General features: G+C 31.9%; 1 long non-coding RNA gene across 1 annotated transcript; it reads right to left on the bottom strand.

Annotated features, from left to right (window-relative positions):
- Positions 1 to 257: 257 nt before the first annotated feature.
- Positions 258 to 5,188, bottom strand: LOC145271284 (uncharacterized). Its single transcript, XR_013865804.1, has 2 exons — positions 4,707 to 5,188; positions 258 to 2,170 (listed from the first exon to the last, which is right to left on the bottom strand). It is a non-coding gene; the product is annotated as an uncharacterized LOC145271284 (long non-coding RNA).
- Positions 5,189 to 6,544: the final 1,356 nt, after the last annotated feature.

Raw genomic sequence — 6,544 nt, forward strand, 5'->3', positions numbered from 1 at the left:
TAGGGGGTCGGTGCTACCAACCTTCACTAAAATAAAGATGCATTTTGTCCCAATATACACCTAAGCATAGACGTGCAGAGAGCGGGTGCCAGGGGTGAGGAAGCATCTGTCTCTTTTAATCCTGTTTAAAAAGTGGCATGAGAATGTATTATAGGGTTGTGACAACGAACTTGCTCATGAGCAACTCCATGGTAGCAGTGATAGCATCGTCAGCTGTACAGACTTTCTTCATCCAACAAATCACAACAAATACAATCACAGACTAAACAATTTTATTGATGCAAGAGCCAAGATAGTAAGTATGAAGTTCAAATCAGAAAAACAGCCGGAGAAAGATTCATTGACAAAACCCGGATGGAAAATAAGGCTAGAAACCCAAATAAACAAACATAAAAAAGAAACTAAAACGAGAAACAAGAAGAAAATTGAAAATGTGACTAGCAAATGGAATGTGACGTAAGGTTCTCTTGAGGAGTAGTTATTAAGCTACTCTTCAAGAGAACCTTACGTCAGCTGAATGTCAAGTGGCGCACTGCATTTAATATCCAACTGTTTACAGATGGTCCAATAAACATATTTACACACAAATCGTACAATAATATAATACTCTTCAAGAGAACCTGACTTTAACTGAATGTCAGGTGGAGCACACTCTCTACTTTCTTTCTTTTCATGTCATGAAAAACATTGGCATTTCATCATTTTTCCCTTTTAACTTTCTTTAATCCAACATAATTGGAAACACTGAGTTCTTGCCTTATAACATAATAACATCCAGCATAATTGGAAACACTATGTTATTGCCTTATAAAATAGTAACAGTGAACCTTAAATCGTTTAGTAGGGATATTTACACACTTCATTGTTTTGCCTCGTATAATGTCTGCTTCTATATGACAATCTGCTGTCAGTGTCTAAAATATTTATAATAATGCCGTGATGTTCAGCAACCATTATAATTCTGTCCTAATTATCGTGGTACGATCCACTTGTTAACAAGGCTAATATTTACAAATACTCAATACTACGGGAAAACAGGGGACATAGTTTCCAATTACTTTTTGCTTGGATTTTATTTATAATCCATCCAGATGTTATGTTTAACTCAGACTTGTTTGCTAAACTTGTCCATTTCGTTCCAGTGTGAATGATCATGTTTCACTAATTTTTTTCAGAAGAAGAATAGCCACACATTTTTCATAACTATGGATTTTTCCCAGGGTGTTTTTTCATATGTCTTGTTAACTTTGATTTTTGGGAACTAGAATATCTACATATTTCACATGAATATGGTTTTTCCCCAGTGTGAGTTCTTATATGTGTCACTAAATTTGATTTATCAGAACAAGAATATCCACAAACTTCACAAAAATGTGGCTTTTCTCCAGTGTGAATTTTCAGATGTGTCACTAAATGTGCTTTTTGAGAAAACGAATATCCACACGTTTCACAAGAATGAGTCTTTTCTCCAGTATGAATTCTCATATGTCTTACTAACGTTGATTTTTGAGAATAGGAAGATCCGCACACCTCACAAGAATGTGGCTTTTCCCCAGTGTGAATTCTCATATGTATCAATAATGTTGATTTTTGAGAATAGGAATATCCACACACTTCACAAGAATATGGTTTTTCCCCAGTGTGGGTTCTCATATGTGTCACAACATTTGATTTTACAGAAGAAGAATATCCACAAATTTCACAAGAATATGGCTTGTCGCCAGTGTGAGTTTTCATATGTGTCATTAAATGATATTTCTTAGAACAAGTATATCCACACACCTCACAAGAATGTGGCTTTTCACCAGTGTGTGCCTGCATGTTTCATTCAGATTTTTCTAGAACAAGATTATAAATGTACTAATAATAAGCTTGCAATTATTTTTCGAATTTAAATTTAAACGCATTCATTCAATTTTTCTGCAATTTTTTATTCTATTTATTTGTACCTTTGCATTTATTTGCACATTAATCAGCTATTTCACATAACATTCTCTTCGACATGTTTGATTTTTTTCATTATTTAAGAGAGTTTGTGGAATATCCTAAACAGTATATAGTCGCATAGATGTCTTTGTTTTCTTCCAAATAGAAGTCAACAGTTGTTTTTATAATTTTAAAGTAAACGCTAATTCATTATAATTCAATTAACGTGTTTAATCAGGAACATCTGTGAATAAAAAATAAAACAAAGTCAATATTTTAATATCGTGGATCAAATATTAGTTTTTGTTTGTTATAAATATAATAGGATAGACTTACAATTATTTTATCAATACATAAGAAAAATGAGCACATTGGATTTGTAAACGAGTATCTAGAAGTGTAACCCATCTTTAGTTTCAGAACAGTTTCCGATGGTTCGTTGCTCTAAACAGGTCTTGAGAAGTGACTAATTTGCAGTAGACAGAACAGTTTCCGATGGTTCGTTGTTACACACAAGTGCTGATAGGTGACTGGTTTGCAGTAGACAGTTCCATAGAGCAAAATATTCTTACCGTGTCGAGATGGAAAAAATATGCGAAATTGCTACAGAAAAGATTTAATATTTATGGAGCAATTTTGGTTTCTGATTGGTTGGTAGTAGAACCTGAATTAATTCGATTCGTCAGTTCCTAGCAGCATCGTTTATAAATAGAATCGTCCGACTGTGTGGGATCATACTCCATTATACGACCAAAATATTGCAACAGAGTATGTGCTGGTCTGCGGGAATGTAGTCCAGTGATAACAAATTCCATATACTAGAGGCACAGACTGGAACAGAGTAATGAGCTAAACAATTTGAATAACTATAACCTAATGCTTCAGTCAAGAAAACAGGAATTGCAAAGAATTTTTACTATTTTTTTCACGCATTCTTAAGGTCGGTTTCTGATACTACTAACGTATCGGCTCTACTCCTTCTCCAAATCAGAAAGCAAAAAGAAAAAAAAAAAACCGACAGGGTCACAAGTCTGCAAGCCTCCTCCACCACAAAAATTAGAAACTACAAACACTTACATGTCTTGTTGATCACTAACTTGCCACAAAGTGGTTGCTCATTTTACATTAAATTTTTATCACACACCCTGAAATCTTAATTATTTATTGTTCTTATCAATTCTTTCTTTGTGGATATTTTTATAGGCTTGTGAAACGTAATAAGAAAGAAGACGATTTTAAATTTGTAGAGGATAAACTATTCTGCATAGATTGTAAAGATTCACCAATATTTTTTCTACATTACGTAACTGCTAATTGGTGATGGCCAATAAATGGGTGCTCATTTTATGTACACGTTATAAAAGGAAGTTACCCCTATTCTGAAATCTTAAAAATTGGATAAAACATCAAACATTATCCTCTAGGTAAGTGTAGACAGACGAAAGATTGTTTAAAATGTTAAAACAATTGAATATCGAAAAAGCAGTTTTCGACCAACTTTGAATTAAATTATTATTATTGTAAATTATTGTGTTTATGGTAAACATTATTATTTTCTCAGAAATCACACAATTCTTACTTAAATAAACAAATTTATACAGAAATGTAAATGTCACATGGAAAATTTTACTTAAAACATATACATTTTGTACTAAAAACTTATATCGGACTCAATATGTGGAACCAATATTTTTTTAGTGAATTACAATAAAAATATGTTTTTTTGGTACTAGTGCACTTATTGATCCATGCTGAAATAATAACGTTATTATTTAGAATGCCGGTTTTTTTTTTACTGTACACATAGATTCGAAAATGTTGTCAAAAACAAATATTTGGGAAAAGGTGTTATAAATAATAAACTAGATAAAATACTATTTAAAAAAACACCGAATATATGTCAACTAACGTCACGGTAACATATAATGAGCGAATTTCTAACAGTATTTTGTCTAGTTTATTCTTTATAACATCTTTTCCTGAACTTACCGTGTTAAAGAGAGTGTCGAGCGCCATTTCGAATTTTCCAATACATCGGTAAACACTGTATGCTTTTCGAGCTGAATAAACATGTTACATTGAATAAAAACACGAAAAAATATATCCAGTTTGGCAGAAAAGTAACTTATCTTTCCTTTGATAACATTTATTTGTTATATATTTGTTTTTTGACAACTTTTTCGAATCTATGTGTACAGTAATACAAACTCAGAATGCCATTGTTAACATAGGGAAGGGGAGGGTGTTTTGTACTTATTCTGTATTTAACCTTACAATTTAATAAAAACAGATGGCGCTGTTTTACAATTTGTCAATGTGCAGAGGAAGAAAACTCTCGTTTACTAAGAAATTCGTTCATTTTTTTTTCAGCTCATAAATGAGGACGCGATGTTTTTTTTTTTTTTTAATCAAAACATTAAAAAAGCAAAGGTGCGACGATTTGTTTTAATGTAAAACAGCGTCAAACAGATATAACAAAACTTTTAAAAAACTTGAAAGTACTATTTTAAAAAATACCGCGGATCAATAAGTGCATTGGCATTTTTTTTATATTTAAGACTAATTTAGACCATATGGGATTGTTTTTGTGTCAAAAAGAAAAAAAGGCGTACCTTTCATTCCAAGAATTCAATGAAAAAGATTGGATTGGAATATATATATATATATATATATATATATATATATATATATATATATATATATATATATATATATATATTAAAACATGTTGAATAGGATAGTTTAAATGTCTAAAAAAGAAAAAAATATATACAACTTACCTTTCTTTCAAGAATTCAATAAAAAAATAAGTGAAATGATTTTTTTTAGTTAATCGACACAACTTTTGTTGTGTGTGTCCAATTCATTAAGAAATAAAATATATGAAAATATAGAAAAATCAAAATTAAAACATGAAAAACACGATTTAAACGTGAAATTATTTTTTAAAAAATCAACTGCTAAAGGACTATGAATAATTAAGGTCATCGTAACGGTAAAATCATTATTTTGTTCCTCGTGTAAAAATGTCCGTTCATTAGTTAAGTGTGCCGAATCGTTTTGTTTTTATTCTTTCATAATATATTTCACTTGAAGACATGCAAACGATAAGTAAAGACAGCTGACAATAAAAACGGAAACTTGTTTTGTTTTTAGTAAATCGATACAACTTTAGGTCATCGTAACACGGTGTACTCATTATTTCGTTCCTTGTGTAAAAATATATTTCACTTGAGATGTCTCAGATGTGAAGACACGTTAATAATTGAACGATAAGTAAAGACAATTGGACACATGTGTTTATTTAAACGAATATTGTTTATTAACTGCTGCTATTAGTAAAGGTGTAGTGAGCAACGAGCAAGGGAGATAACTCCCGTTTTTCTTAATATTTATTTATTCCTCGTATTTAAGTGGTATTTTCGATGCTTCTTTATAATAATTGCATACTTAGCCTTTTGGCTAAGATCAAACTGTAGTATCTGTTTTTCAGATGCGGAATTTCCATTTCTCGTTCTCTTTTAGTGGAGGAGAAATCCTTCACGACTGAGAAAATTTTTATTTTTGTACCTTTTCTCCACGTCAAAAAACGACCCTGGTGTCTAACTCTGTCTCGTGGGGAGGCATTGTAAATAGGTACAATAACGTTGTTGGTAAAGTATAAAAATATTTAAAGCCAAAAAAGGTGCCAACAAAAGGCCAAATTGGGCTTTGGTTTACTTTGGCCTCTCTGATTTCTGCAAGACTGCGAATATGGCGGTGTATGCGAAAAAATCTTCCTCGACAATGTTTTAAGTCAAAAGTCAATGTAAATTGACAAAAAAAATACCTTTTAGTTGTACAAATATCCTCAAACCGGGTAATTATTGAAAAATGTGATCATCGTTATTAAAATTTCATTTAAATAAACCACGTTGTTTAACAAATAAAAAAAAATGCAAGATTAAGTTTTAAAATGATTAAATATGTTTTATTTTATAATTTAACATTAAAAACATTGAACAATAAAATGAAATTTTGGGTACTTATGTATTTTTTGTTACTGTGCTGAAATAATAATGTTTTTATTTTGAAAGCCATTCTTAACATGGGAAGGCTGTTTTGTAACTAGTCTGTGCTTACACCTGTTGCGGACCAGGATATAAAATACCCTAACTCGCTACAAGAAAAAATAATTAAATGAATTGAATGAATAAAATACAGAACTCAAATGCTGGAATAAAATAAACATGTCGTTTATTTTCTGTTGAGAAATGATGGTCTTCGTGTACATGTCTTCATTCAGCCGCTGACGACTACGCGTGTGAAAGGAATAGAGAAATGCGAAGTGGCAAGCCGGCTGTAGAAAGAAAGGGTTAAACTCAGTAGAAAGTCGCGCACATGTCTGTGTCGATGGGCCAAAGCGAAGGGGAGATAGAGAGAGTAAGTCAATCCAGTTCATGGAGAGGAAAAGCGTATTAAGTGTGTTTGCGCTTGCCCCACATTACAGTAGCAGGGAAAGTGACGTTAGAACATGCGGTCAGTTTGTCGACTAAGCAGGTCGAACGCTGGTCTAGACGCAAAAAGAGGAAGTTGACAGGTTTTGTTGACTTTTATACTGGGGTCAGTGTTCTGACTG

This window comes from Euprymna scolopes, chromosome 46 (assembly GCF_053919585.1).
Source record: "Euprymna scolopes isolate OS-2025 chromosome 46, ASM5391958v1, whole genome shotgun sequence".
NCBI classification, from domain to species: Eukaryota; Metazoa; Mollusca; class Cephalopoda; order Sepiida; family Sepiolidae; genus Euprymna; species Euprymna scolopes.